The sequence below is a fragment of the Hesperophylax consimilis genome, chromosome 6 (genome assembly GCF_061612785.1).
Source record: "Hesperophylax consimilis isolate HC1 chromosome 6, BYU_Hcon_1.0, whole genome shotgun sequence".
Classification (NCBI taxonomy): Eukaryota; Metazoa; Arthropoda; class Insecta; order Trichoptera; family Limnephilidae; genus Hesperophylax; species Hesperophylax consimilis.
Genome location: NC_142841.1, coordinates 28,404,553 through 28,411,712, shown reverse-complemented (window position 1 = coordinate 28,411,712; position 7,160 = coordinate 28,404,553).

Below are 7,160 nucleotides of genomic sequence, written 5' to 3'. Positions count from 1 at the left end.
AAAGTATACCTTTTACTTGTACACATGCGGACAACGTTTCTTGCCGCATTTATTTTGCATAACATAATCAATATAATATTCTGTGCTCTACTTACCTGAGTTTATAACCGCAGCCATTTAAAGATTCCGTGGGAAATTATTATATACAATATTGCGGATATCCCACAGTATAAAATGTTTGTGTTTAATTGCTTATAAACAGGCTGTTTAGAAATTATTATATACCATATTGCGGATATCCCACAGTATTAAATGTTTGTGTTTAATTGCTTGGCTGTTTAAAAAGTATTATATACAATATTGCGGATGTCCCACAGTATAAAATGTTTGTGTTTGATTGCTTATAATAGGCTGTTTAGAAATTATTATATACAATATTGCGGATATCCCACAGTATTAAATGTTTGTGTTTAATTGCTTATAACAGGCTGTTTAGAAATTTATTTATTTACTCCCAAGTAGGGGAGTAGGTAGTACCCGAAATTACTATCCTCCTTATATTAGCTTAAATACTCTACATGTAATTTTAGTATTTTACGTATTTCTGCGCAAATACATGAGTTACCATTAATAATTGAATGAATTATTGGGATTTCTATAGTTTAAAAGCCCATAAGACAGAAAAATGCCAGGGGTCGTCGGATGACGATCCCACTTAGTTACTGACGTTTTGTTTGGCATCTTTAACACAATGATTTTTAACACAAATCAGTTCCAATTTTTAAAATGGCAACTAATTATTTTTTATTAAATTTCTTTTATTATTGGTAGGTAGGTACTTTAAGCTTATCAGAGTTCTACAGTTCATTGAACCAGAGTTGCAGACAGCCACATAACCGAAATTAGTATTCTATTTAATTCAACACTCATAAACAGTGCAGTAAATAAGTGTGACTGTATAAAATAACAGGTAAAATTAATTGGTATATAATTTTTATTTATTTATTTTATTTTAACATTACATTTAGTTACAATAGTGACGTTTGCCCATCTCACTAGGTGTGTAACGCCTGTTTTGAGATGGCAATTTCCATAGTGGTTGTTAACTAGGTTTTAGTTTACACAATATTGTGTATTTTTTAAAATTATACAGTTCAAGAATGAATATCGAAGGCGAAGCGATAGTAATTATAAGTAATTAATTAATAAAATTTCAATTTGACTAAAAGGCATATTATACATATACATATATACACAGTAGGCACAATTTTTTAATATGTTATGAAATACTTCTAATGTATATTTTTACTGGAGGTAATCAATGATTTTAATTTTAAAGAAAGTTTTGGTTTGTGTGTTTCTAATTTCAATAGGTATAGAATTGAATAGCTTAATAGCATTGCATTTAAAGCTTTTTTGTCCATAGGAGGTTTGACAAACTGAGATGTTAAACGATTTTACATGTGAATGTCTCTAGGCTCTAGTGCTTATTCGTTCTTCAAACATATGGGTATTTTTAAATTGATGAAGCAGGATATTTTTTGATACCAAGACAATTCATCAAATTTCAGCGTTCATTTCCGGGTTCTGCAAAAGTCCTATTCAAGTTCTTTTACTATATCATTATAGGCTAGTTCCTTAACAGAACTGAAATTTGAAGAATTGTTCAAATTCTCCGAAACAACCCGTCCTTAGTGTCTAATAAAGAAAATCAGTATTCGTTCTTAATGGGACTTTTAGAATAACCTTCAGAATTATTTTTTGAATCTTTGCTAATGGCTCCAGGCAAGTACGTGTGGCACTACCCCAACTGATAATACCATATTCAAGAGACGATTGAATAAGAGCATAGTAAACTTGTTTCAGTTGTTTTCTATTTAAAATATCCCTAACATTTTTAAAGAAATGGATGTGTTTCCTCAGTTTTGTCGTTAGGTTTGCAACATGTACATTCCATTTAAGAAGATCGTCTATTTGAATACCAAGATATTTAATAGTATCAACTCTACTTATAGAAGGACAAGTGCATGGGGTTATTACGGGGTTGCAGCTGTGCAGTTTGAGGCTTTGTTGAGACGGTAAGAGCTTATTTGATATTCGAAATGTTAAAAAATTTGTTTTTTCTGTATTGTGGATATTATGGATGTGATATAATGTAAAAGTATATTTGTTAATATAATTTGATACTTTCAGATATCGATCTAACGTTCATTTTTACATCCAGAGGTTAATAATTTCATAAAAAAAAATGACAAAATTGATTAAATTATGCTTATATTGTGGTACTAGCTGTACCCCGCCACGCGTTGCTATGACTCAGTCTGTCTGTGCAGATAGAGAAACAATAGCGCGTGCTGCTTATACGTCTTGGACAAGAAGCTTTTTTTTTACCTGTCACAGGTGACATCCTATATAATATACTAAAAAAACTCACGCGTATTTATGAGGAAGCTACAAGCCAAAAATGTGTTAATTCTTGGTTTACCTTATATTGTATGTAATAGGCATTAAAATCGCTTGACAAACGGAGTCTAGAAACGTTCGATTTCAAGCATAAAACTGGTTTTTATTTATTTTTTAAATAATTTTACAAGAAAGCAAAAAAGTAAATCAAGTGAAACTGTCACAGATAATCTTAGCTATAATACTGTATTTTTTAAAAGTTGTTTCCTTTACGCGTTCATACATTTTTATTGAAACATATTTTTTTTATTAGTTTACATTTATATTTTTTACTAAGTAATTTAATTTTTATTTGTATTCTACTCAAGCGAAACGATAGGAAAACCTTCAATTTATCTAAAGCATATTTTTTGGTATTCATAAAGTACACCAATTCGTTATTAAGATTAATCAAAATAGTGATTTAGCACTAAGCTTCGCCTTAAATACAATGTTGTGTCAAAATTCTTGTTGTGTCGAAGAACTTTCGAAGATTTAAGATTTTGAACAAACAAACATTTACATTTTTATTTATATATAAATTGATGTACTGTAATAACTGTAATGAGTTGAAGATTAACTGAAACTGTCCAAAGATAGGATTATTATTGAATGCAATGATTAGGTACTATAGAAATTCATCACCCGCTAGATGATCTACGGCATTAGTATTATATAATATGGGATAAATCCAAAAATAACTAGTAGTTCTGTGAACAGTTGTAGACCTCGCGTTTAATAAAGGGTGTTTATAATTTTTGTCTTTATTTGATATATCAAGATCTAAATTTCTTCTGAAATCATAAGATTTGTACGCAGGTACTTAAATAACTGCCAACTTAATTATAAACCATACATATCATATAACATTTTATTTTACATTTCAAATTAGAAATTACATCAATTGTCCAAATGATATTTTTGATTCTTTTTCAAATTTTCTTCGGGCACGTATTGAAAAAATAAGATTAAGAAATTCAAAATAAGCACGAAGATTTATTAATCTTTACTGAACCATTAAAACGGGTATCATCTTGAAACAGAAACGGAATATACAAACAAATTTACAGAAATTTGGTGCTTTGTGTTAAGTTAAGACAAGACAAAACCCTAAAATATAGCCAGAAACTTAACGACGTAAGTGAAGCAGCCGTACACAAAAATCTGCAGCGCGAGGCCCTGGTGTGACAGTCCTGCGGTTGAATTCGCCCTATAAAATCTTTGAAATAATGTGGAAATCTTAAGACATAAGTGGTGAAGTCGTGTAAAAACAATATTCGGCGCGCGGCGCGGCGCAATGCCCGAACCTACGGTCGACTTTGCCGTAGCAGGCCTAGAAAAACTATCTTTCCGTGTTTTTTTTTAAATTATTTCTGATGAAGGTATTAGTAAAATCTTGAATTTTTCTAGAGGAATCCCTCGGGAAGTTACTAATTCATCGTCTAAAAAAATAAAATCTAGTGCTTTCCTCTAATTTTACAGTCTTATAAAATTTTCAAACCGTTTTACATAAAATATTCTAATGATAAGGTCCATTTTTTATTAATCTTAAATATAAATAACTTACATCCGTAAGGATCCCTCTAAAAACATTAGAGATTTTTGTAATACGTTTATCAGAAATAATTCAAATGTGAGCGTCGAGCAAACCCCCGTGATTAGAGTCTTATGTATTCCTTTTTGGCCCTCCATACTACCAACCAAACAACAATTCTGAGAGTCAAAGATTATAGATACAGCCAGAATCGATAAACGATATCGATGTGCATGTACTGGGGGCCTGGAGGTCTAGCATGGACGATCAAAAAGTCCTATGGCAATAAGATATTGTCTTATCTATGGACAGTTAGCGATATTTGCGAGCAAGGTTAACTATTAATAAGAAATGTTCCGACGGCCGATATACATTTTTTATCGCGGCCTCCGTAGAAACAGAAGTAATCGTTTTTAATAAAAATAGTTTTACGCAAAATTAATGGCTTATTAACGAACGTAGTTTGACTAACGAAGGTCTTACTAATTTCATTGAAAGAAGTCGTACACGCGGCGAATTGAAACCATTCGGGCCAATGACGGTACATTGGTTCAAGCGTAATTTGTTCGTAAAGCAAATGTTTTGAATAAACACCTCACCAACTAATTAACTCGCTCTTTAGTGTCAAAAATGTATCTAGGTTAGTATTTCAATTGAACATCATTTATTTATTTATATTTTTACGTAACTGTATGACGTTTGACGTTTCGGAATTCTTATTTATTGCGTTATCAATTTCGGTCTTGCTATCAACAGCGCGACTGTGCTGGGAAAAACGGTTTAAGATCATCAAATATTGTAAATTTATTGATTTTACTGTGCTAGACTTCAGGTCTGGGTGTTGTGACTATTATTGTTAGGACTAACAACAACCCTTGCAAAACGGCTTTGTAGCCATTTCAAAGAACGATTAAATAAACAAATCGTCGTCCACAAGCATATATTCTTTAAAGAACTTATCTCTCTTGTGTAATCACTAAACAAGTACGTTCTTGATGAATATGCATCTTACACTCTCATTACAAATGCATAATAAAGCACTTACCGCCTACTGCAGTTTGTTTATCTTTAGTACAAAGCCGCACGGTGCGTAATTATATATTATTGTGAAACGATTTGTTTTTACAAAATAATTGAATGCAATTTTAAAAATTAGCATAAGAGGGTTGTTTGCACTATCAATCAGTTGATCTATTAAATAGGTTGTAAACTAGGCTTGCAGCGCAGAAGGTAATCATTCCATAAATTATATCTGTAATTTAATTAAACGGTTCGTTCAGAGAAGATTTATGCGTGAAGATTGTGTCAGGTAAGAAGAAAGAGTGACATTAACGATCAGGGATTAGAGAAGAAAGGGACTACCGCTCTTTTACCTGTGAAGACGTTTCAACGTTTAGATTAAAATGCATCATTTTGCGCTTAGACCATAATAAGAATATGTTCCACTCCAGAACGGGAAATGCGAGAAAATCCATCGTATTTTAAGGCGATGCACTATGTCGTGTAATATTTTGAATCGAGCCGCTATCAATAACACACCTTACGTAGATGGCGATAAGGCTTAAATTCGCGCTTAACCCCATCCATCTGGTTTGGTATATGCAAGAAAAAAACATGGCCAAAATGTGCCTTTTATTTTATTTTGTGGATGTTCAGACACAAATATTAAATGTTTTTCGATCATTTTATAAATAACTTAATTCGCCACATTATACAATAAAACCATAACCGAAAATGAGTTTGTAAGAAGAGATTTTTAACTTTAAAGCAATTTTCATAGGCCTTATACATTATTTTTTTCTGGGCTTATAGAAAGACTTATCTAAAAAATACTGGATTATTTCAAAGGCCAAAATGTATTCTACTCGCAGTATTTAATTAAAGCATCTGAAACATTTTTAGGCGACCAAATTTTCAAACCAAAAACACATGATTTTGCATTACTACGTATGGCATCGCCTTAAAACAAAACCACAGAGACAAGAAACTCGCCGCTTTATCTGGAAGATAATAACATCGTTCTAATACATAAAAAAAAAACTATTTATCCTTTTAATGATCAGACTAGTGCAGATAAAAATCGTTGGATAGTATTAATTCTATCAGTTCCGATTTTGAACACGGTAATCAAATAAATTTTCTGTTTAATTTTGAAGGTGACACTTAAATTAGGCCAAACGGAGTTCATTACACCAGAGTTACACCGAAATAATGAAATAATATGTTAACAATTATTTTTATAAGCAATAATTATTAGCCTGAAACACACATCCACATTGAAAAATCTTCTGATAAAAGATACATGACGCCAACGGGACTTGAACCCGTGTCCTTTTGATTTCCGGTCGACAGCCCTGACCACTGAGCTATGGCGGTTTATCTCTTATCCGCGAAATAATTCAATATATACTAGTGTTTTCATTTAACAATTACTGTCCCGTTGGCGTCATGTATCTTTTATCAGGAGATTTTTCAATGTGGATGAGTGTTTCAGGCTAATAATTATTGTTTATAGAAATAATTGTTACCCTTTGTGCTATGCATTAAAAAAATCTTGTCTTTAAAACATTAGTTTACCAAAAAAATAATAAATAATATGTTATTTATTAACGCCATATTCGACTTTTACATAACGAGTATAAATCAAAATGCAAACAACAGTATAACACAGATAAAAGACATTTAAAACATAAAATACAATACACTTTTAGAATTATTATCACACTTAACTTAAAAGAACCATTAAAATTTATGTTGAAAAACGTATGAAAAAAAATTAAAGCATTTTTTTAATACTAAAGCATATGCATAAATTAATTAATTAATCGTTATTTACATTAACAAAATTTGAAACGAAACTATCAGCGAGGTCTATAAGTTCATTGCCCAGTCTATGTATCCTCTCCATAACAGAATTGAACAACGGAGTTATTGTTGTGAAATAATATTTAATACATCTGACGAAAGTTTATCTTATTTTAAATGCTTAACTCAAAAGTGTTTAACAAAAAAATTAACAGCCCAAATGCTTGAACGACTTTTTTCAAATGATATAATGTCAATTAAAAATGGAAAATATTATGCACAAATACTATGAAGGCTACAAAGGCAGGGAGGGGAAGTTTACAGGACTCCTGAATGTCATACAAGTGGGTCTAATTGTGGGAGTGCACTGTGCTGTGCTCGAGGTGTATGGCCGATGTGTCGACCTTCGGTAACCTTCCGGGCAGTTCACTGTTCGGTG